The 26,660-nt window shown below is 36.8% G+C and overlaps 1 pseudogene; it reads right to left on the bottom strand.

Moving 5' to 3' along the window:
• Window positions 1-15,671: 15,671 nt before the first annotated feature.
• The window catches only part of LOC149247265 (xyloglucan endotransglucosylase/hydrolase protein 24-like), a 38,013-nt pseudogene continuing 27,024 nt past the window's right edge, over window positions 15,672-26,660 (bottom strand).

Raw genomic sequence — 26,660 nt, 5'->3', positions numbered from 1 at the left:
GATTCATGGTGTAGCAACCACATGTCAGGAAACATAGAAATGTTTTCTAATCTAGATGAAAGTGTGAAATATGAAGTCACATTAGGGACTGATAACAAAGTCTCTGTGATGAGAAAAGGAAGAGTTAATATCCTAACAAAAAAGGGGGAGAAGAAGTACATCTCTGATGTTTACATTGTCCCCAATTTGAAGTATAACCTTATAAGCATTGGACAACTCATGCAAAAGGACTATAATGTCTTCTTCAAAAATGATGTGTGCACAATTTTGGATAGACCTCCAAATAGAGAGTTGATTGCAAAGGTTTAGACAGCAAACAATAGAATGTTTCCCCTAAAAATAATATCATATTTGTAGAAAGAAAGTGCACAAGCACAACTCTCAATGAACTCACAAGAGAATGGAAGAAATGATGGAGTTGTCATACAAGTAAACTTTCAAGAAGACGTCAAAGATGAAAATTGGTTATGGCATTTGAGATTTGGTCATCTCAACTTTGGAGGTTTAAAGTTGCTACATAAGAAAGGCATGGTGAAGGGACTGCCACTCATAGAAAAACTAGACAGCTTATGTGAAGGATATATCTTGGGTAAGCAACATAGAGAGACATTTCCAACATGAAATTCAGTAAGGGCAAAGGCACCTTTGGAGATTTTCCACTTAGATTTATTTGGACCAATGCAGACACCATCAATTGGTGGCAGCCATTATTTATTAATCTTCATAGATGACTACACAAGGAAGACATGGGTCTTTCTCCTAAAATAGAAAAGTGAAGTCTTTGAGCACTTTCGCCAATAAAAGGCTCTTGTTGAGAAGCAAAGTGGACACTACATAAAAGTCCTTAAGACTAACAGAGGTGGAGAAAAAATCTCAAATGATTTCCTTCGTTTTTGTAGGGAACATGGAATTCACAAGCAATTTACAACAAGTTATACACCTCAGCAAAATGGTGTAGTGGAAAGAAAGAATAGGACCATCATGGAAATTTCAAGGAGTATGTTGAAGGCAAAGCATTTTCCAAAAGATTATTGGGCTGAAGCTATTGCTTGTGCAACATATATCTTGAATAGAGGTCAAACCAAAGCATCAAGAACATAGTTCGTGAAGAGGCATGGAGTGGAAGAAATCATAGTGTCACTCACATGAGAGTTTTTGGATGTGTGGTATATGCACATGTCCTGGATGAGTTGAGGAAGAAGTTGGACAATGAGGGGGAGAAATGTTTATTTGTTGGATATAGTGATGAATCCAAGGCATAGAAACTCTGCAATCCATTAACCAAGAAGGTCATAATCAGTAGATATGTGCAGTTTATAGAAGAGGAAGCATGGGATGGAAGTTTAGAAAAGGTAATCAATATCAAAGCATATATACCACACGAGGAGAAAGAGGAATTAACAACAACAAGTAATTCCTCAACATCGACTCCATCTACTCCTAGTCAAGCGCAACAAAGCAAACAACAAGCAACACCATCAACATATAATAGATCAGTGTTGTGCAAGAAAGAATGTGCTTCTCCAAGCATGCCGCAAAGCGCAACACCAAATGACATGTCAAGCTCATCTACAACAAGCACAAGAATACCAAAATTCAAAAATTTAAATGAAAGTTATGGGAAAGATGAAGTTGATAGTAGTGCTAGTTTGAATTCCTTATTTGCCTTGTTTTGTCATGTATATGGCCCAATCCATTTTGAGGATGCATTCAAAGAAGAAAAATGGGTTGTGGCAATGGAGGAAGAAATAGAAGCAATAGAAACGAATGACATATGGGAGTTAGTGAGCCTTCCGAAAGGAAAACATGTCATTAGAGTGAAGTGGGTCTATAAGACCAAAAGAAACATTGAGGGGAAGATTGAAAGGAACAATGCAAAGCTATTTTTCAAAGGATACAAGCAGCAGCATGGAAGAGATTACGCAGAGACGTTCGCACCAGTCACGAGGATGGAGATAGTGTGTGCAGTTATGGCGATTTCCGCGCAACATAAATGGAAAGTGTATCAAATGGACATAAAATCAACGTTCTTGAATGGAGTGCTGAAAGAGAAAGTGTATGTTGCGCAACCACCTAGTTATGAGGTAGAAGGCCAAGAAGACAAAGTGTATCGATTGAGGAAATCTCTTTATGGGATTAAGCAATCACTGCGCACATGGTATAGCAAGATAGATGCCTACTTATTGGACAATGGTTTCGACAAATGTGATGGTGAGCCTATTCTCTACATCAAAGAGAGCGATGGTAAGATTCTTATTGCTGTCTTATATGTAGATGATTTGATTTTTACAGGTAGTGATGATTTCCTCATCGTTGATTTCAAACAAGTCATGAAGAATGAATTTGAAATCACTAAAATGGGAATGTTAAGATATATTTTGGGCATAGAAGTGAAGAAAACAAAAAATGACATTTTTATCTCTCAAGCGAAGTATGTGGCAGACATTGTGGAGAGGTTTAAAATGCAGAACAACAAACCCACACCAACTCCAACTGTCATGGGGTTGATGTTGAGGAAAGAAGATTGCAACAACAATGTCAATCTGACATTCTACAAAAGCATGATATGCAGCTTGATGTATTTGACTGCCACTAGGTCGGATATATTGTATGCAGTAAGTTTGGTGTTGAGGTTCATGGAGACACCTGAGGAGACACATTGGCAAGAAACAAAAAGTATTCTAAGGTACGTTAATGGGACAAAACAATATGGCGTTTTGTACACAACAACAAGTGATTTCAGGTTGGTTGGTTACACTGACAATGATTGGGCAGGAAGTGTCGATGACAGAAATAGCACATCAAGATATGTTTTCCATTTGAGTTCCAGAGCCATTTCATGGGCCTCCAAGAAGTAGCCAATAGTATCACTATCAAGAGTAGAAGATGAATATGTTGCAGCAACAACAGTAGCGTGTCAGGCAGTTTGGTTGAGAAGGATGTTGAGGGATCTTCGTCATGACCAAGAGGGAAGGCCAACTATTTTCTGTGACAACACCTCAACAATTGCATTGTCAAATAATTCTATCTTTCACAAGAGAACCAAGCATATTGATGCTAAATATCATTTTATTAGAGAGTTGATTAACAATGATGAAATTGTGTTGCAGCACTCCAGGTCATATGAACAATTTGCTGATATCTTCACAAAGTCAATGCCACGTGAAAGTTTTGTTTATCTCATGTTTGGGAATTGTCAATGGCAACGATTTTGATTATGGGGGAGCGTTGGAAATATTAATCCCAACCACCACTTTAAACACCCTAACAACAACCATACTTGTCAGAAGTATTTTTGCACGTTTCGTCTTTGTTTGAAGATGGAAGGAATGAAGCCAGAATAGAAAATGAAGTTTAGTAAATATGGGCAAGCTGCGCGACTATTGCGCATACTCCACAATCGACTGCGCGATTACTTTCCACACTCAACAACAACAACGTATTAAGTATTTGCACAGTCATGTATTAATGTAAAATTGTATGTTGAGATAAATATGGATGTAAAAGTCATTTGGCAAGTGAGAGAAAGAGAAAATTGTGGAGCAAATTTTTGTGGGTGCTTGAAAACAACAATTACTGTGTTTTACTGCGTGTTACTCCGCAACCCCTGGTGAAGTGAAAATCACTGTAAACCTTGTTTTTACTTAGTGAATGAGCCGCAGTCTCATACGAATGTATTTTCATGAATTAGAATGTAATATTAAGTTTTATTGTGTTGCTGCAAGCTTTACTCTGTGTTTTATTCGTATGTGAATTCTGTGTTTTATTAAGCCTCTGTATAGCTGCACGAAACAACTTCTCTCTGCCTCTCCCCTCTGCCTCTCTATGTAAAATCTATTTTTCTAACTGGGATTATCCAGTTCTACATAACTTTGACCACTAAATTTATGGTGTGAAAATGAATGAATAAAATTCTTCTGACTACAACAAACAACTAACTAAATTATGATAACTACTACCACCCAATATTCACATGCGAGTATCATTGGATAGGTAATACCATATAGATGCTAGCTTTTGTGCGTACCAAGAATCTTGAGGAGGTTGATATTGAAGCGCTAGCTTACAAATTTCCATGAACTTAATACAACTCGGGCAGATTTGTGTGTCCCCATAGACAACCGTAGCATGTTTAAGAATTTCGAATATCGAGTGCAAGAGAATAAAATGGTAGCATGTCTCAATCACTAATAAAATGTATCTTTAATAATTATTTTATGATTTGTCATATCCAACAGCTCTTCGCACGCCCATTACTTGTATGTTTCATCTACTTTGGAGTTTCGGTGCAACGCCATATTTTGCAGTGTCATTAAAATTGACTTGTGAAGGCAAAAATTAATGATGGAAGAGGGCTGCCATACTAGGGTAATAATGATGATGAGAAAAGTTTCATTTGGTAGTTCTAGTATCATGTATGTTTCATGTAACATCCCTACCGTAATAACTCAGCGTGATTAAACAGTTGAGAAATAGTTACGAATCAGTTATTAACTGATTCTTGATATGCGGGAAACTGATGGAGGGGAATTTTTCCATGAATAATCCTATTTGCATTCTATTAAACAATTCTCTATTCTAAGTTAGGAAAAATAGCTAATAATAGCATGGCGGTGAAATTTTTGGTAGAGCTTATTATCAGAAGTTCTATATAATGAATATATTCTATATCATGAATAGTAGGTAACGCTACAAGAATTTTTAACAAGAAAATATCACTATTGATAAAGTATAGCTTACACAACAATCATGTTGCAGGATATCGACCCATGAGGGATTGAAAACAATGTATTTATTACATATTAACACAACAATAAACTGAAAGCTTGTAATCCTAAAACAAGAACAATCGATGAATCAATCAACGCCATGAGAAAAGACAAATAGAGTAATTCTCGGCCTCGGCTTCAAATAAATAATAAATTATTAAAATCCACCATTGAAATCAAAATTGAAATAGTTTAATAGGCCTTTTTAAAGAGACTACCGACAAACACAGAGTATAGATATTTCATTTAACATAACATTACAATTTGGAAAACTATTGACAGTCGAAGCTAGTTGTTATGATCAGACAAAAAGCATAAGAAATCAACATGTACATTAATAACTTAAATCTATTCATAAGGAGAAACCCTCCAAAGAAACCATCTAACAACTAAGCCTAGAACAGTAACACCAAACTGTAAGAGCCCCGCTCTTTTCACGGCCCATTCCGAGATAATAGAAAAAACAGATATATATATATATATATATATATATATATATATATATATATATATATATATATATATATATATATATATATATATCGGCCTCCTCCTTTGTATACTAAAACAATTTTTGCAAACAAGTTAATGCACCAAAGGATATAGCTCCAACTTGTAAATCAATCGGGACGATGTGAGTTCTTAAGATTTGAAGGGTCATAGTCTTGAACATCAAACCTCCTGAGAAATCACTTACCTGTAATAGAGGTCGAAAGTTAGTAGATTCTATTTGCACTAGAACCTTTTTTTATATACATAAGTGGAATGATACCCTAGGAGGGTTCGTACCTAATTTAGGGACATCTCCTCAATGAATCGCCTACCTGTAGATCAGCGAATGGTCTCAGTTATAAATTAAACTCAGTTATAAATTAAAGACTCAGTGAAAAACTAGAAAAAAGCCTTATCTAAATAGAGGTTGTAGGAAGAACTGTATCCTGGAGATTTCGCTACGGAAGAGTTACCTTTCTCAGATGGTTCATGATGCATATTGTTTTCCACTACCTCTAGAATCTCTTAAGTCATCCTTGTATAATGGAGATGGACCTTTAGAACAGGTTTAAGGCATAAATCCCAATATGGTGCCAAACCCATAGGAATGATCAATTGAAAATCACTGTCTACCAATTTGTATGGCATACCTATATCTGTATGTTCAACTATCTCTACCTTTTCAAACCGCAAATAGCTCTGTAGTCGGATGGCGACCTTCGACAAAGCAAGCCGTCGTAGAGCAGCATGAGACACAAGAATAACTGCAACAATGAAACCTCCAAGGCTCGGGCACAAAGAATTGGTTAGAGGACCAGACCCTACTCTTCCTTTGCCGTCAGATTGTCGGGGTAGGATCAATGACGATAGAATGAAATAGCTGGCGCAAACGAGTGTGAGTACTATCACATAGTCCAGCTGCTTGTCGTGTGTTACTGCGTATGAGAGCCAATATAACATAATATGCCCAGAATTAATGTGCACAATGAACCAGGAGGATCCCCATCCAAATTTCCTAACCTGTTCATTTAATTTAACATATTTTGCATATCAGACCATCCAGATTCTGTAGATAAATGTAAATGCAATTAATATGTATCCGTATGTTACCATAGGCCATTACATAATGCCTAATGGCTGTATTTTTTTTTTTAAATGTATTTCATAAGGTTTTATAGTGTTGTCATATAGTTGTTACAAATGGTATTAGAGCTCAGCTTCGTACACTGAGACTCTTTGGGAATAGATATGTACTGGAAATAAATGTGCTTTTGTTTTAACTAAATAAACTTATGTGTGAACATAGAGATTGCACCAACAAAAGAGATAGGGAAAAATGCAGGGGAGCCCAAGACCAACCGATCCACCTGGAACCACGTATGTAAACGCTAATTCTGATATTTGGATATAGATGGGTGAAGAATCATGAAAAGCTAATGTGGTGTCACCTGAAACTGTCTAGCAGTTGCGTGCTGAAATGACGAATTTAAGAATAGATAATGAAAGATTACACAAAGAATAGGAGAAAATTCTTAGAACTCTGTTCAATTGATAGAATCAATGACATCCAAATCCCAATGCTCAAGACCGAGGGAAGACCCCAACGGCTCAACATGGAGAAGAAAACACTAAGTCAGCTGAGAAACATTGAGAAGACAAAGAAGGGCGCTCAGACAATGTCTCCGACCAGCGCAAAACTAAAAGACAAAAAACTGAATTGCAAGGTGAATTTAAAAAGATTACGCCATCACACTTTGAAGGGGAATCGGAAGAGGCAGCCAAAGCTTGGCTAATTGATATGGGAAAGTATTTCCATATTTATGAGTACATAGATAAATTGAAGGTACGATTGGCAGTTTATCAGTTAAGAGGTAAGGCCACCTTGTGGTGGGAAGAAATCAAAATAGTAAAGAAGATCAATGAAGAGGAAGTCACCTGGCACAAATTCCAAAATCATTTCATAAACAAGTATTTAACTGAACGTTATTACGATTAAAAGGCAAAGGAATTTCATGAGTTAAGATTGGGAACCTTTATCATGGATGAGTATGTGACACAATTCACCTCCTTGCTAAACTATGTGCCTTACATGCAAGAAGAAAAGGCCAAAATTCAGTGCTTCATCAGTAGTTTACCCAACTTTATGAAGGAGAATCTAGAATTTGACTACCTTAAGACAAAGGATGACACTGTGCGAAAAGCCCGCATATGCTACCAATAAATGAAACAAAAGAATGAAGGATCAAAAGGGAGTTTAAACGAGAAAGGTATAAGTTTGATTCCAAACAAACACTCAAGATTTGTTGGTGGAAGAAATGTACAAAAAAAACCCCTCAGCAGATTTGTAGCCAGGAATCAGCCCAAGGCTGCTTATTCGGAAAACAGATAGTCAAAAGGAGTTACTAAATCTGTTAGTTATCAGCAATCAAAACCACCGCTATAATGCTGGGGATGCAGAGAACCACACTAATACAAAACATTTCCGTATAAGGCAAGAACAAAACAACTATCAAATATGCAAGAAGCATCCATAGTTGGGGATGTGGCAAGGAGCATGCCCAAAATTAACGCTGCCCTGGATGATCATCAGGCAGAAGTTCAGCCCACGATGATCAAATGTGAAGGTATGATTGCTAAGCAACCTGTCTTTATTTTATTTGACGCAGGCGTTAGCTTAAGCTATGTTAGTCCTAAGGTGGTGGATAAATGTTAATTGCAGAGCAATACGTTTTCAAAACGATGGTTAGTTCAACTAGCCACAGGGACAAAAAGAAGGGTAATCGGAAAAACAAAATGTGTCCCATAATGATTTCAGGACAACCTATTTACATGGACCCTAATATATTTCCTTTGGGTTCTTATGACATATTAATCGGGATGTACTGGTTGGAAAAGTGTTGGTTCCTAGTGGATTGCAAACAAAAAACTGTCAGTTTTATTACTGAATCGGGCCAAAGGAAGGAACTCCAAGGAATTAAAACCAATACCAAGTTACGTCCCATTACTATTAGTTAGCTAGGAAAATGTATTAGAAAGGGTTGTCAAATATATGTTTCTCAGGTGTGATTTACAAACACTAAAAATAAAATGACCTCCCTGGAAATTATTCTTGTCATTCAGGAATTTGTTGATGTATTTCTGGAATCCATTCTCGGTTTACCACCAAAACGTGATATTGATTTCACCATTGAGTTAATTCTAGGTGCAGCCCCTATATCCAGAGCCCCTTATTGCATGAGCATACTTGAGTTAACAGAACTCAAAATGCAGCTTCAGGAGATTTTAGATAAAAAGTATATCTATCCCAGTGTGTCCCCTTGGGGAGCCCCCGTATTATTTGTATGGAAAAAGGATGGGACCCTAAGATTATGCATTGATTATCGACAACTAAACAAACTAACCATAAAGAATAAGTATCCTTTACCACATATCGATGATCTATTTGATCAGGTGCAAGGAGCTTAGGTATTTTGGAAAATCGATTTAAGATCTGGTTACCATCATATAAGAATACAAGAAGAAGACATTTACAAGTCAACATTTCATACTCATTATGGTCATTACGAGTTCGTGGTATTGCCCTTTGGCCTCACAAATTCCCCAGCCACCTTTATGAGTCTGATGTATGGTATTTTCCAGCCCTACCTCGATAAATTTGTGCTAATTTTCATTGATGATATTTTAATATATTCTAAGAATCAGGAGGAGCATAAAGAACATCTGAAAATAATATTGCAAACATTAAGGGAAAATCAGTTATGTTCCAAATTCAACAAGTGTGATTTTTTCAAAGATCAGATTCAGTAGTTGGGTTACGTTATATCAGCAGACGACATTGCGATAGACCCGTAAAAGATAAAAAAATCATGGAATGAACAACCCAAAATAATGTCACTGATATCATATTATTCTTGGAATTAGTCGGATACTTCGTAGATTCATTGAGGGATTTTCAAAAAATCGCCTTTCCAATGACCTCCTTATAGAAAAAGGGGTGCACTTTACAATGGAAAGCCGAGTGTCAGCAAAGTTTTGAAAAACTAAAACACCTACTCACCACCAGACCGGTGTTAAAAGTAGCAATTTCGGAAAAGTCTTTTGTGGTTTGCACAGATGCAAGCGAAGAAGGTGTTGGTGGGGTGATGACAAAATAAGGAAAGGTGATTGCTTATGAATCTAGAAAATTGAAGGAGTATGAACAACGATATTTAGCTTATGAACTTGAATTGATAGTAGTAGTCCATGCACTTAAAATGTGGCGACCTAATCTGCTGGGGAAGAAATTTTTTCCGCTAACAGGTCATAGCAGCCATACAAACTTCTTCAACCAGTCTATCTTAAACACTTGACAGGCCAAATGGACAACATTCCTATGTGAATTTGATTTTTAAATGAAACATTTAAAAGGGAAGGAAAACTGTGTGCCCGACACATTGAGTAGGAAGGTACATTGTATCTATGAGGTCCAAATGAGCCAATTAAGTTCAAATATTCCTGAAACATAAAGGAAGCAACTAGCAGAGATCGAGAGTATACTTTCCTTTGGCAACAGACAGAAAAAGCCCTGCGAAAAAGGAAAAATCAGAATTTAAAATAAATTTCGATAACTCCTTTTAAGAACATAATTTACATTCCTAACCAAAATTTGGTTAAACAATTGATATTGGATGAGTTTCATAAGGAGCCTTGTATTCGCCACCCAGCTTACCAGAATATGTTTTCAGCCATTAAGAAAGGGTACTTTTGGCCTAGATTGAGGAAGGATGTTATAGAATATTTTTCCAAATGTTTGGAGTGTTAGCTAGTGAAGGCAAAACACCAGCATCCCACTGGGTTGTGACAACCATTCACCATTCTGGAATGGAAATGGGAGACCATATCTCTAGACTTCATCACCGACCTACCCCGCACAAGGAAGCAACATGACTCAATTATGGTGGTGGTAGACAAATTGATTAAAACAACTCACTTCATACCTGTTAAATCCATATACAAAACCGTGGAAATCACAGACATATTTATGAAGGAGATTTTTTGCTTACATGGAATACCCAAGGTGGTGATTTATGATAGGGATGTAAAATTTACATCCACCTTCTAGAAAACTCTCTTTTTAGGATTAGGTACTCAGATCCAATTTAATATTGCCTACAACCCCCAAATGGATGGATAGACCAAACGGGTAAATCAGGTGTTGGAGGACATGCTACACATGTTTGTGATGCAGAAACCACACAAGTGGGAGGATTACCTCTATCTAGTGGAATTTTCATCTAATAATGGACATCACGAATCACTAGGCATGAGCCCCTTCGAGGTGTTATATGGGAGAAAGTACAGAGGTACCATAGACTGGAATAATCTAGTTAATAAGTTAGCACTGGGTCCTAACATGCTATCATAAATGGATGAGACTGTTAAGAAGGTTCAACAAAATTCGAGGGTGGCCCAAGATAGACAAAAGGTGTATGCAGATAAAAAAAGGGCATACAGGGAATTTCAACTGGGAAATCACGTTTATCTAAGAGTGAAGCCTCAGAAAAGTTCCTTACAGTGGTCGGGTTGTGCCAAATTATCACCCAGATGTTGTGGACCCTTTCAAGTCTTGGAACGTGTTGGAATGGTGGCCTATAAGCTTGCGCTACCAAGCCACATTCGGGTCCACAATGTGTTTCATGTATATTTACTAAAACAATATGTGTATAACCCTTAGCACATTATTTAATAGGAAAATATTCAGGTCGAACCAGAAGGAGAGTTCCTGGCATAACCTCTTTGTATTCTCGATCAGAGAGAAACCAACTTGTGGAAGCGATCCATCACCCAGGTCAAAGTGCAATGGAAGCACTTTGGCCCGGAAGAGGCCACTTGGGAAGAGGAGGAATTTATGCAGAAATATTATCTGGAATTGCTTTATGAAAGTAGAGAGAACACTAGGGACATGTAGAAATGTCCATTGTAGATCAACAAATTATGCAATATACTAAAGCAAAATACAAGATCTACTTCTACAAAAAAACTTTGCAGAAGCTTAATCGAATTGAGCAAGATCAATGAGAACACATATAACTGAGAATAAGAAATCAATCACACATTACACAGAAGAAATAACTCGGGGAAAGCCTCAGCCTAAAACCCCAATCTCTGTATTATCATACAAGTGCAAATCTTGTTCAAGTTACAAAAAGAATCAGCTCTCAAGCTATCCTGCTCTCTCTGCAATCAAACAATACAACTCACAGACTAAATAGACACAGTATATGTCCTCCTCAAGCCCTCTAAACCTCCTATTTCCTTGCACGGTTTTTCTTGGGGTCCAGTGATTCCACATGTGTGAATTGGCCTCATCACTCACAAAACCTGAAGAAATAACTGCGCAATCTTCAAGGAAAGAATTCCTTCTGCATGCAAAGGATATTCACAATGGAATATTCTAGCAACTGATAGTACACCATCCCTCCATTTGATCTCATCTGGGTGTCTATATGAACTGACATGCATGAGCTATTTATGAGAGGATATTCAATTATTTGAAGTGTAGCAGTTACATGCATGCATGCATTAACTAGCTGAACTCACAATTAATTCAACAAACTGTTTGAATTAATTTAACTGGACTTGACTCAGTTAACTGAGCCAACTAACTACAACTCAATATTACAACTCATCCTTATCTCTTTAATTGATGAATAAATTCCTCAAATAATGGAAAAACTATTGCATGTCCCCACATAGACTTCATGTTTGATTTTCTACAACTAATTAACTCATGGTGAATTAATTAATTATTTTACAAACAACTATTAAGATCAAATTCGAATTTTTACTTCTCTATTTTAGTTAAGGGACTAACTAAAATAGGAAGGTATCCCGAAATTCTATTTATAGTAGTACTAAATTTAGCACTTCTATATTTAGTATTTCTTACTACTATTTTCAGCAAGATGATGTTCCTCACATTCGGGGGGAGATGTAACACCCCAAGTTGCATAAAAATTACTGAGATTACTAAGTTGATAATTACTAGATGTTATTTTAAGTTTTATTACATTTTGATGTTAAATATTAACTGATTGAGGTTAGGAGGCCAAGAAAAATATATTGTGGTTACCTAAATTATTGGTAATGATACTTTAACAAGATATAAACTTTTTTGTTTTAGTTAAAAAAAACAGTTGCCAAGAAACAATTACCCTCTACCTGGAAAGGGAAATATAGAGAGGGGGAGAGAAGAAAAAAATCTATCCTAGAGCTGGGTGGAATAGACCAATGGGAAAGTTTCTCAACACAGTCAATAAGAAAGTACAGAGCTTGAGGCTGGACAGGAGTCCTAAGGCCCAAGAACTGATTGTAACTGGATATAATCCAATGTGAAAGATAGAAAGTGATTGGGGGAGAGTTTGGACGTGATTGCCAGACTCGTGGTTGGGAGGGGAGACTTTCCAGAATATATTTTCATTGCAGGTAACATATAAGTAAAAATAGAAAGCTTCTAAAGATTTAATATTGGACTGTAGATATTACTATTTGACCTGTAGGTTAAACAAAATAGGATAGAAAGCTTCCTTCTGAATTAATGACCATGGCGATTACTCTGATGCTTAACTGATAATTGATCATCTGAATGATTATAGCAAAATTATTTGTTTTACATAGTAGAAATAGGATATAAATCCTGAAAAGTATCACTGAGAATATGAGTTATACTGATAGCCCTTTCCGACAAACTTCAAAATAACCATAAATACTAATAGGACAGAGGATTAAGTTCGTCCAAGTATTAAACAATTCTCTATTCTAAGTTATGCAAAATAGCTAATCATAGCATGGCGGTGAAACATTTGGTAGAGCTTATTATTAGTTCTATATAATGAACAAATGCTATATCATGAATAGTAGGTAATGTTACAAGAATTTTTAACAAGAAACTATCACTACTGATAAAGTATAGCTTACGCAACAATCATGTTGGAGGATGTCGACCCACGAGGGATTGAAAACAATGTATTTAGTACATATTAACACAACAATAAACTGAAAGCTTGAAATCCTAAAACAGGAGCAATCGATGAATCAATCAACGCCATGAGAAAATACAAATAGAGGCATTCTTGGCCCTGCCTTCAAATAAATAAGAAGTTATTAAAATCCACCATTCAAATCAAAATTGAAATAGTTTAATAGGCCTTTTGAAACAAACTACTGACAAATGTAGAGTATATATATTTCATTTAACACAGCATTATAATTTGGAAAAACTATCGACAGTCAGAGCTGGCCGTTATGACCAGACAAAAAGAATAAGAAACCAACATGTACATTAATAACTTAAATATGTTCATAAGGAGAAACCCTCTAACGACTAAACCCGGAACAATAAAACCAAATTGTAAGATCCCCGCCCTTTTCATGGCCCATTCCGAGATAATATATATATATATTTTCGACCTCCTCCTTCGTATACTTAAACAGTTTTTTCATACAAGTTAATGCACCAAAGGATATAGCTCCAACCTATAAATCTACCGAGACGTTGTGAGTTCTTAAGATTTTAAGGGTCGCAGTCTTGAACATCAAACCTCCTAAGAAATTGATTACCTGTAACAAAGGTCGAAAGTCAGTAGATTCTATTTGCGCTAGCACCTGTCTTTATGGACATAAGCGGAATGATACCCTAGGAGGGTTCTTAACTGATTTAGGGACATCTCCTTGGTGAATCGCCTACCTGTAGATCAGCGAATGCTCTTAGTTATAAATTAAAGACTCATTGCAAGACCAGAAACAAGCCTTATCTAAATAGAGGTTGTAGGAAGAATTGTAACCTGGAGATTTCGCTACGGAAGAGTTACCTTTTTGAGATGGTTCATGGTGCATATTGTTTCCCAATACCTTCAGAATCTCTTGAGCCATCCCTGTATAATAGAGATGGACCTTTGGAACATGTTTAAGGTAGAAATCCCAAGCAAGCGCCAAACCCTCAATACTGATCAAATGAAAATCATTGTCTACCAATTTGTATGGCATACCTATGTCTGTATGTTCAACTGTCTCTACCTTTTCAAACCACTTTTCAAACCACAGAGAGCTCTGTAGTCGGACGACGACCTTCAACAGACCAAGCCCTCGCAGAGCAGAATGAGACAGAGGAACAACTGCAACAATGGAACCTCCAGGGCTTGGGTGCGAAGAGTTGGTTAGAGGACCAAACTCTACTCTTCCTTTGCTCTCAGATTGTCGGGGTAGGATCAACGATGATAGAACGAAATGGATGGCGCAAACGAGTGTGAGTATTGTCACATAGTCCAGCTGCTTGCCACGTGTTACCGCGTACGAGAGCCAATACAACATAATATGCCCATAATTAATGTGCACAATGAACTAGGAGGATCCCCATCTCAATTTCCTAACCTATTCATTTAATTTAACATATTTCGCATATGAGACCATCTAGATTCCGCAGATAAATGTAAATGCAATCATTTGTTACCATAGGCCATTACATATAGCCATTATTACATAATGCCTAATGGCTATATGCTTTTTTTTATATATATATATTTCATGTATTTCGTAAGGGGTTTTATAGAGTTGTCATATAGTTGTTAAAAAAAACTTCCAAGATTTCATTCTAGGTTTGTTTTTTAATGGTAAATTTATTAATTTCATGTCTCAATACTATGGTTTCAATTTAATATTAGATTGTATTAATTTTAAACCGTAGTATTAATACATATTTTATACTAAATTACAGTATGAAAATATATTAAATTACATTACTAGTTTTCCGTATAAAATTACATATTAAATTAATAATATCTTTATAGCTCGTAGTATGTAAAGTACGGAAACAAATTATATATTAGGTTTTATAATACTTTATAATATTAGATATATAATATTAAATCTTATAATATTAAGCGGCCTCTAAAGATTGGAAAACGATCCTATATCAACTTGTGCTAGTATATTTCATAATCAAATAATAAATTAAAAAAAATCTCATGGCCCTGTACACAAAATTTTCATACCCTTGGATTTTTTTTAATTAAAAAATTAAAAATATGGGAGCTCTGTCCCGCCAAACACTGCTTTAATAAAGTCGATTCTCAGAGTTGCATTACATCTTCGTTGTAGACTCCCGTATTAGGCAAAGAGGTATGGCGTTCATAACTGAGAGATTTAGACGAAACATGAAGCCATCTTGTATTCCAATGAATGCTGAAGCTTCGTATACATGTAGACGCAGACAATATTGCAATTTAAAATGAAAAACAGTACTGTGCCCAAAGTTGATCACTTTAGGTGATTGGACAACACCAATTCCGCGAGTTGAGATGGTATATCATTTCGAATCCATCTCTTATTATATGTGATACCATTCAATAATTAATGAGATAAATATCGGGAGTTGCAGTTATCTTACAATATGTAACCAAATATTGTGATTAAGGATTCGATGCACATTCAGGTGGAGTTGCAGAAAACCGTCCAGATTTGTCGTGACAGTAGTCGTAAATCATGTAGTTTTTGCGAACCCAATTAAGTTTACTCAGCTGCTGTTGGTTTAGACTTTGAAATTCGGATTGATCCCACCAATTGTTGGAACAGGGCGAAGAAGAGTGAGATGACACGCTGCATGCATCGACTTGAAAGGATTGATAAGAGGCAATAAAGGGAGCGTCATTCCAGTCTATTTTAACCCTTCCTCCGTCGGTAGCCCAATCCTCTCCATTCCAAAGGGTGGAGAGCATCCTCATGGGTCGACTATTTGGATATGGGATGTCCACACCTTCATTGTTTTTGAATACCCGGATGGGGATAGAATCAACTGAAAACCTGTTTTCACAATAGGAAAGACATATATCTTAACATAAATCATGAAAATTCTAAATACAGCTTCTAAATGAGGTTCCGTTTCAGTTACTCGAAGCACATACACGATTTGTTGGTGGTTCCAAAGAATTGAATAGTTATGGAAGTCTGCTGTGGGATCAAATCACAGATGAAGTCTTTGTTCTCTATTCCCAACTCCACTTGCAAACACGTTGGTCTGAAGAATGTAAGGATTTCCCGGAAGGTTTCCCAAAAATTCGAAGTCGAGTTCGTCATGAGAAGAAGCTTCGGACGACATCTGAATGCAAAATACTTACATTACTATATTGTTTATTATCGAAACTATGACCGGTCTGGCTGCAATCTTGAAATTTAAAATATACATCTCAGGAATTGAGTTTTAAGTACTATCAACTGATAACAAATCATTTTGCAAGGTTTCGTTCTTGAGAGAAAATAGGTGCTTACATAATACGAGGTAACCGTTCCAGCGGAATTCCCTGAGATCAGCTTTATTCTCATGCTCGCGCTGCCAAAGAGGTATTCCTTTTTGGACTGAAAACCAGAACCTAGAGAAACAAGAATCGTTATTATAAACATCCATACAATATTAAATGTAGGATATCCTTCAAAATTAAATATTTTAATTACCTGAGATTTGATCCATAATGAGCTGCGCCGTTTGGCCATTGTTCAACAACTTAACTGTACCCCATGAGATATCGAAATTGTCATTGATGTTGGAAGCCCCTACCGAGAAGAGAACAAGAAGGAAAAGTGAAGTTATGGCAAGTCTTGTAAATATCTTCGAAATACTAAAAGACTTGCACCGCTCTTCATTGCCGATGGTGGAATTGAGTGACTCAAATATTGCCTCTTTTTTGGCAGCAGAGTTCTGACAGGAGCGAACACCCTACACCATTCATATATGTATCGATACTCTCCGGCATCTAATTTTTTTTATGGCGTTTGGACAAATAAATGATTAGGGAGCAAAGAGAATAATATGCAATCAAATGAATGACATCATAGAGCACTGTCTTCATTTCTGTATTACTCGAATTTAAATTTCTATCGTTATCTAGATAATTGTATCTAATTTATCGATCCTTGACATTATTCATTTCCATGTCATAATTTGAGGTGCGTAGGGATCATCTGGTTCTATATAACTTTGACCACTAAACTAAATTATGATAACTTCAACCACCCAATATTCCCATATAATGAGTATCATTGGACAGGTAGTACCATACACAGATGCTAGCTTTTGTGCCCACCAAGAATCTTGAGAAGGTTCATACTAAACTTCCGTGAACGTAATACATGAGCATGGCAGATCTGTGTGTCCCCATAGACAACCGTAGCATGTTTAAGAATTCCGAGTATCAAGTGCAAGAGGATAAAATGGTAGCATGTCTCATTCACTGATAAAAGCAGTTGTCTATAATGCGACTTTTTGGAAGTCTTTCTGGTGGGTTTTTCGGTCAAAATCCGGCAGCAATTTATTGGAATCGCAAGTTTGATATCTAGTTTCTGCACAATCAAAGCGTCACAGAGGTTTTCCAGGGTTCAAATATGCAGTTAAAAAACCATTTTAACTGCAACAAATCAAGATTTCCAGGGTTCAAATATGCAGTTAAAAAACCATTTTAACTGCAACAAATCAAGATTTAAACTCAATTTCTTCCAATTCCATCACCGGAATCTCCAAAAAATCACATTATAAACAACTCCCTAGTAAAATGTATCTTTAATAATTGTTTTATGATTTTGTCATATCCAACAAATCTTCCATGATTTGTCATATCCAACAACTCTTCGCATGCCCAGTACTTGTCTGTTTCATCTATTTTGGAGTTTCGGTGCCGCGCCATATTTTGCAGTGTCATACAAATTGACTTGTAAAGGCAACAATTAATGAAGGAAGAGGGATGTCATACTAAGGTAACAATGATGAGAAAAGTTTCGTTGAGCCAGTACTAGTATCATGTATGTTTGGCATCATGTAGGTTTGGCAGCGGCTAACAAAGAAATACTTTTATTTTTTATTTTTTTAAAATAACTAAAATTTTATATTTATAGAAAATCTACCGGTAAAACACAATAGTTACATCAAAAAGGGAAAGATTCTCACCATAACAATGATGTTTCATTCACTAATCACTAATAACATAACAATGATGTCTCATTCACTAATAAAATATATCTTTATAGAAAATATAATTAGAATTTTGTATTAATGGAAAATCTACCTGTACAACACAATAGTTACATCAAAAGGGAAAGATTCTCAGTGTAACAATGATGTCTCATTCACTAATAAAATATATCTTTAATAATGCTTTGATGATCCATCATATCCAACCCTTCTTAGCCTGTCCAATACTTGTATGTTTCAATAACTTTTGAGGGTTTCTATGCAACGCCATGCTTTGCAGTGTCATATGGATTGAATAACGATTGAAGGCTGGGCTGTCATAATATGGTAATAACAATGACGAGAGTTCTAAAAAGTTTTCGCTTGCCCAGTAATTGTATGCTTCATCTACTTTTCAGTTTTGATGCAGCGCCATACTTTGCAGTGTCATACGATTGAATTATAAGTTAACAATGATGGAAGAGTGTAACACCCATTCGTGCTCTAACATTTATTTTTACAAAGTTATACTTATTTAGTGTCAATTTTATTTTCATATTAATTTAGAATGTAAAATTATTAGGCTGCAAAGCTAGAATATACGTTGTTAATGATTAATTTAAAGAATTTGTTCAATTTTTAAAAAAAATGAAGAATCAGTTAATTCCTGAAAGAGTTATAAGCAGTTTTCCCATCTTTTCTTTGAAAATGAGAAAGGACATAACCGTGGGGGGTTGGAAAAAATCAATTAGGGATAGAATACTGTTGTGAATGGTTTCATCCTAGAGTTGGACAAAATAGTGAGTGAGAATAAGACCTTGGGAAACAACCAAGAGGTACGAGACTTGAGGCTAGACATACTCCGGACGCCCAAGGTACCAAGCTATTTAGCCACTATCAGGAGCTGGAAGAGCTCAGAGGGGGAACTCTAGACGTAATTTCCAGGTCCATGGTTGGGTGGTAAGACTTTGCAAGAAAAGATAAACACACACATGGCTGATAAGTAAAGCAGGAAATAAATAAATAGAAATCCTATATTTATTAAGTATTAGTAGGTGAGTGATTCTCTGCTCTACTTTATGAATTGAACAGATTAATATGTTAAAGAAATGAATAGTATGAATAGGAAAATTGTCATCATTTATAATCTCAATATAGTAAATTAGTTACCAATATTAGTGCTTCAAAGGAAAATAAAGTGACGAAATTAGTTTCATCTACTGAAACAAAATACTCTAATCATTGCAAGCTTTAAGTAAAAGATTCATTTTCGTGGAAGATTAGTTAATGTGTATTATTCTCTAATATCATTTAAGGCACTGTAAATTCTATGAGACTGTGGATACATTTCAACTGAAAACTGTATTGAATAAAACCTGAATCTTGACAGGTGTTTATACAAACCATTTTAATAAAAGAATACACATGAGAAGGGTAACTGTAGAGTTCATCTACGATAGATAATTTAACGAGATATACTTCTTAGCTATTACAATATCTAACTGAAATAATCTGTCTCAATAAAAGTCATTAACCTTAATCTATAACCATAAAACAGAGAAAAGGACCAATTATTTTAAGTATCATGCATCTCTACAGTTATAAGTTGAATAATTACTTAAGTAGCCAACCCCATTTTGGGAAAGCACCTGATGGTGAACCATTTGGAAAAAGAACAAAGAAAACACTTGAATGTGCAAATACAGTTCGATATTCAAGTGTTGGATGCAAACTGCATGCATAAGTTTTGAGAACAAATTATCAATATAATTGTTGGACGAAAGTGTGGGCACAACCGTCCCCCATTCCCCTATTCTATAATAACTTTAAAACCCTTACATCTTCTGCACAGCCCTGAGCCTTCGGCTATGCAAGTCATTCAATAAGTTAAAAAATGTAAGCCTAACTTTGCTCCAGCTAAGACCGGAGTTGCCACCAAGGATTCACCAGAGAATAAAAAACGAACCAACCTGAAATCGAAGATTGAACCAGGTTAGAATCTAGTGCCACACTGAGAAATGGTCTCTAGAAGGTATGAAAAACCCTACAATGGAATATACCTGTAAACAATCAGAGCGTTAGAATAAGTCTGAGAAAAAACCTAAGGATTATCGCAGAGAAAGACAAAGTCTGAGAGGCGAGCTTACCTGAAGGCAGGGTGGTCGAACAACCACAACAAGCTGCACCTGCAAATCACATTTTAGCATATCAATTCATCGGATAATCAAAGAACCTTGTATGAATTCAAGTGTGGGTCTGTCTACCTTACCTCAGGATGAAGGGTGGAGGCCTCGACGCATTAATTTTGAACGATGAAACTGCCATTAACAGTCCCACTTGTGCAGGAGCTGAACCGAGGGTTTCTTCAGAGCATATCCGGTAGAATATATACAGAAGAAATAACAACTCAAAGTATTAAGGTCAAAAACAAGTTTACGTTTACCTATAGGCCAGTGGAAGCCTTTTTTGCCATTTTCGCCATCCTGTTACCTGTTGTTGCAGAGCCACAACTCTCTCATATCGGTGCAAACCAAATGAACTCTATCTCACAGGAATTGCAATAACCTAACACTTTCAAAACCCAATTGCCGTGACCATGGATCTTCTCGGATCCTATGGTGGAGGGTTTGCCAGGTGCTGGGGTTCGAGGTCAGCCTGAACATTTTCTTAAATGCAGGACCGTAAAGTCAGTATGATGCTGAACAGTGATGACAGATAGAGGCCTCGGGGTTCTCCCGCCTTAAAGGAGGGCACCACCCAATGCATGCTAGTGTGGGAGATATAAAGTGAATTATACAAATGTACACTATGGCTGTTGTGTACCGCAGCCTTAATCAATAGTCCAATTAAATGAAATTCAATTAAACAATGAATACACCATAGAAATCATAAGGTTTGCATTTCGCAGTGGAGTTAGGATTAACGCATATAGTCCTTGGGTCATCAATCCAAGTATGGTTACTTTTATTAAATAAAATTATATATATATATATATATATATATATATATATATATATAACATTCATGGGGTTAGGCCGTTACAAATGGTATCGGAGTGACAGGTTCGCACATTGAGACCTATGGGCTCAATATATACACCTTTAGACATGAACAACAAAAGAAATATATGTATCTGTATAAAAAAATGAAATATGCTTGTGTATAATTAGTAATACTAACCAAGTAAGTGTAACTATGTACACAGAGACAGAGGACAACATCAAGAACAAAAATGCAGGGAGACCCTACACCAGTCGGAAGTGCCTTATGTGGAGGCCAACCCGAACATATGGATATAGTTGGGAGAAGAATCCGGACAAGCCAATGTTGCTCTGCTTAAAAAATTGCAACAACTGCGTGTGGAAATGATGAATTTAACGACATACAACAAACGACTAAGACCATAACAGGGAAAGATCCTTAAAAGCCTATCTGACCAACATAATCAATGGGGACCAGATCCCAGTACGGAGAATAGGGAGAAGACTCTAACAGCCCCTCATGACAATGATAATGCCGAGTGAGCAGAAGGACATAAGGAGGATAAGGAAGGGTGCTCGGATAATGTCTCTGACCAAAGCAGGTCCAAAAGACAGAAAATTGAACTGCAAGGTGAGTTTAAAAAAATAAAACTGTCACTGTTTGAAGGAGAATCTGAAGAAGCAGCTGAGCCATGGATGATCTACGTGGGTAAATATTTTTATATTTATGAATATACTAACAAAGTTAAAGCACGACTGACATTTTACCAATTACGGGGAAAGGCCACCTTCTGGTGGGAAGAAATTAAAACTGTGAGGAAGATTAATGAGGAACAAGTAACGTGGCAAGAATTCCAGAAACATTTTAAAGGTAAATATCTAACTGAATGTTACTATGATGAAAAGGAAAAAGAGTTCCATGAGTTAAGGTTGGGAGCCTTGACCATCGATGAGTATGTAAAAAATTTTACATCCCTGTTGCGATACGTTTCGTATATACAAGAGGAAAAAGCTAAAATTCAGCGGTTTATTAGCGGTTAACCAAACTTCATGAAGGAAAAATTAGAATTCGATTATCCTAGAACAAAGGACGATGCAATATGAAAGGTCTGCATCTGTTATCAATAGATGAAACAGAAAAATGAAGGACCCAAAGGAGACATTAGCAAGAAAATGAGGAACTTACCACCAAACAGGAAACCGAAAGTCATACATGGAAGAAATAATCAGTAGAGAAATTTTGGAAAATTTGCAAGAAATTCGCCCAGAGCTCAGACATACACCGAGAATAGACAACCAAAGGGGGTTAGCAAAATTTCTACTGACCAGCTACCAAAGCCGCCACTGCAATGTTGGGGATGTGGGGAAGCGCATTATTACAAGAACTGCCAGCACAAAGATCGAACTGAACAACTTTTGAACATGCAAGAAGCCTCCATAGTGGGAGATATCGCAAGGAGCATACCTAGAATTAATGTTGCCTTGGACGATCATCAAGTGGAATATCAGCCCACGATGATGGAATGTGAAGGTAAGATTGTTGATCAATCTGTTTCTGTTTTATTTGATCTAGGTGCTAGCTTAATCTACATTAGTCCTAAAGTGGTAGAGAAATGTCAGCTGCAAAACAATAAATTTAAGAAGTCTTAGCTAGTTCAACTAACCACCAGAACAAAAAGGAAGGTGTCTACAAAAACATAAAACTGCCCTATAACAGTTTTAGGACAACCCATCCATGTCAATCTGAAAATCCTTCCCCTAGGTTCGTATGATGTATTAATAGGGATGGATTGGTTGGAAGGTCGTTGGTTCCTGGTGGATTGCAGAGAAAAATCTGTAAGTTATCTTACCAAGTCAGGGTAGCGAAAATAAATTCAAGGAATCAAGAAAAACATAAAATTACGTCCTATTACAGCCAACCATCTCGAAAGATGCATAAGGAAGGGTTGTCAGATTTATGTTGTCCAAGTAGCGTACAACAATGACAAAAATAAGATGACCTCTTTAGAGAATATTCCTGTAATTCAGGATTTCGTGGACGTAATTCCTTAATCCATCCCTGGATTGCTGCCAAGGCATGATATGGATTTTACCATTGAACTAGTGCCTAAAGCAGCCCTTGTTTCGAAAGTTCCCTACTGCATGAGCATTCTTGAGTTAAAAAAACTCAAAATGTAGCTTTAGGAACTGTTAGATAAAGGATACATTCGCCCTAGTGTGTCCCCTTGGGGAGCCCCTGTGCTATTTGTACGAAAGAAGAATGGAACATTAAGTTTATGCATTGATTATCATCAACTAAATAAGCTAACCATCAAGAATAAGTACCATTTACCTCGTATCGACGATTTATTTGATCAAGTGCAGGGAGTTAGCATGTTCTCAAAAATCGACTTAAGGTCCAGTTACCACCAGATCAGAGTAAAGGATGAAGACATCTGCAAAACCGCATTCTGAACTCGTTATGGACATTACGAGTTGTGGTACTGCCTTTCGGCCTTACCAATGCTCCGACCACTTTTATGAGTCTGATGCACAACATTTCCAGCCATTTCTAAATAAATGTGTACTGATTTTTATTGACGATATACTAATATATTCAAAAAATCAAGAAGAACAAGAGCAGCACTTGAAAACAATATTGCAGAATTTGCAAGATAACCAATTGTATGCAAATTTTAGCAAGTGCGATTTTTATAAAAGTCAAATCCAATACCTAGGCCATGTTTTATCAGCAGAATGAATAGCAGTGGATCCAGAAAATATCAAAACTACTATGGAATGGACCACACCAAAAAATGTTACTGACATAAGATCCTTCTTGGGCCTCGCAAGGTATTACCACTAATTTATTAAAAGCTTTTCAAAAATATATTTTCCGATGACCTCGCTACATAAAAAGGGGTGTGCCTTCCTCTAGACAGCAGAATGCTAGCAAGGTTTTGAGCAGCTGAAATAACTACTCACTATCGCACCGGTGCTAAGGGTAGAAGATGCAGAAAGGTCATTTCTGGTATGTACAGATGCGAGTAAGGAAGGCGTCAGTGGTGTTTTAACATAAGAAGGAAATTTCATAGCCTATGAATACGCAAACTAAAGGATTATGAACAACGATAGTTGGCATATGATCTAGAATTGACTAAAATAGTACACACGCTCAAGATGTGGTGGCATTATCTCCTAGGGAAGAAGTTTATGTTATTAACGGATAACAGTAGTCTTACCAACTTCTTTAACCATTCTAGTTTAAATGCTCGGCAAGCAAGATGGAACAATTGCTTAAGCAAATTCGACTTTTACATGAAGCACCTCAAGGGGAAGGAGAACCGAGATGCAGATGCATTAAGCAGAAAAGTACATTGCATATATGAAGTGCAATACAACTAAGTGAAATCTAACTTGCCAGGAGGTCATCCGAGAAGCATCCCTCAAGGACCTAGAATATGCATTCCTTTGGAAGAAAGCCTCGGAAGCCTAGGAAAAAGGGAAACAATTTGATTATGGTATTAATCTCAACAAAATGATAACATTTAGAAACAAAATATATATTCCCAAACAGAATTCTGTGAAGAAATTATTTTTGGAGGAATTCCATAAAAAACCTTACGCCACTCACCCATGATACCAGAAACTATTTTCTGCCATCAGGAAAAGTTATTTCTAGCCAGGTTTAAGGAAAGACGTGGTTGAATATTTATCGAAATGCTTAGAGTGTCAATTGGTGTAAACAGAACATCAACATCCTGTTGGTTTGCTACAACCATTGCCCATTTTGGAGTGGAAATGGGAGATGATCACCCTAGACTTTATTACCAGGTTACCTCGTACGAAGAAACAACATGACTCAATTATGGTTGTGGTGGATAAGTTGAGCAACACCGCTCATTTCATACCCATAATTCCACCTACAAGACAATGGAGATCACAGACATATTTATGAGGGAAATCTTCCGACTACACGGGATACCCCGAGTAGTAATTTCTGACAGGGATGTCAAATTCACATCCACATTTTGGAAGACCCTCTTTACTAGGTTAGGAACTTAGATTCAATTCAGTACTCCCTACCATCCCTAGACATATGGCCAGACAGAGTGAGTGAATCATGTTCAGGAAAACATGTTGAGGATGTTTATACTGCAGCAACCACACAAGTGGGAGGAGTACCTCCACTTGGTAGAGTTCACCTACAATAATGGACATCACGAATCATTGGGGATGAGCCCCTTTGAGGTGTCGTACGAAAGAAAGTGCCGAGTACCAACTGATTGGGGTAGTCCAGTTAATCAATTAGCATTGGGACCTGATATGCTAACTGAAATGGAGGCTAGCGTTAAAAAACATCGCTAGAATTTGAAAGCCGCTCAAGATAGGCAAAAGGTGTACGCAGATAAGAAAAGAACTCATAAAGAATTCCAGTTGGGGGACCATGTATATTTGAAAGTTAATCCCCAGAAAAGTACTTTACAGTGGAAGGGTTGCACTAAATTGGCACCTAGGTACTGTGGACCCTTTCAAATATTGGAACAGATTGGGCTCGTGGCATACAAGTTAGCAATCCCAGGCCATATTCGAGACCATAACATTTTTCATGTGTCCTTGTTAAAGAAATATGTGTATGACCCTCGACATATTATTAACTGGGAAAATATACAGGTATTAAAAAATAAATCATTGATTTATAGATTGTTGTTTTAGAAATACCTCTAACAGCAAATTACCTTTGTGCAGGTCGAACCCGAGGGAGAGTTTCTGGTAGAGCTTCTTCGTATCCTCGATCAGAGAGAAACCATCTTGCAGAAACGAGTCATCACCCAGGTTAAAGTGCAATGGAAGCACTTTGGCCCGGATGAGGCTAGTTGGGAAGAGGAGGAAGCTATGCGTGAAGCATACCTGACACCATTTGCTTCAAAAGAACACCAAGGACGGTGTTCCTCTCAAGGGGAGGGAGCTGTAACACCCATTGATGCTCCAACATTTATTTTTACAAAGTTTTACTTATTTACTGTCAATTTTACTTTCGTATTAACCTAGAATGTAAAACGATTAGGCTGCAAATCCAGAACATGTGTTGTTAATGATTAATTTAAAGAATTTGATCAATTTTTAAAAGAACTGAAGAATCAATTAGAATAAATCTTGAAACAATTATAAGTAGTTTTCCCATCTTTTCCTTGAAAAGGAGAAAGGATAGAACCTTGGGGGGGTTGGAAAAAATCTATTGGGGAAATAATACTGTTGTGGATGGTTTCATCCTAGAGCTAGACAAAATATCCAGTGGGAATAAGACCTTGGGAAATAGCCGAGAGGTACGAGACTTGAGGTTGGACATAGTCTGGATGCCTAAGGTACCAAGCTGTTTAGCCACTGTTAGGAGTTGGAAGAGCTCAGAGGGGGAACTCTTGACGTAATTTCCAGGTCCATGGTTGGGTGGTGAGACTTTCCAAG

The sequence above is a fragment of the Pinus tabuliformis genome, chromosome 7 (assembly GCF_031772625.1).
Source record: "Pinus tabuliformis cultivar Carrire ecotype Pingquan chromosome 7, CPIR1, whole genome shotgun sequence".
Classification (NCBI taxonomy): Eukaryota; Viridiplantae; Streptophyta; class Pinopsida; order Pinales; family Pinaceae; genus Pinus; species Pinus tabuliformis.
Note: the sequence above shows the minus strand (reverse complement) of the source record. Positions and strands in the feature narration are given on the sequence as shown.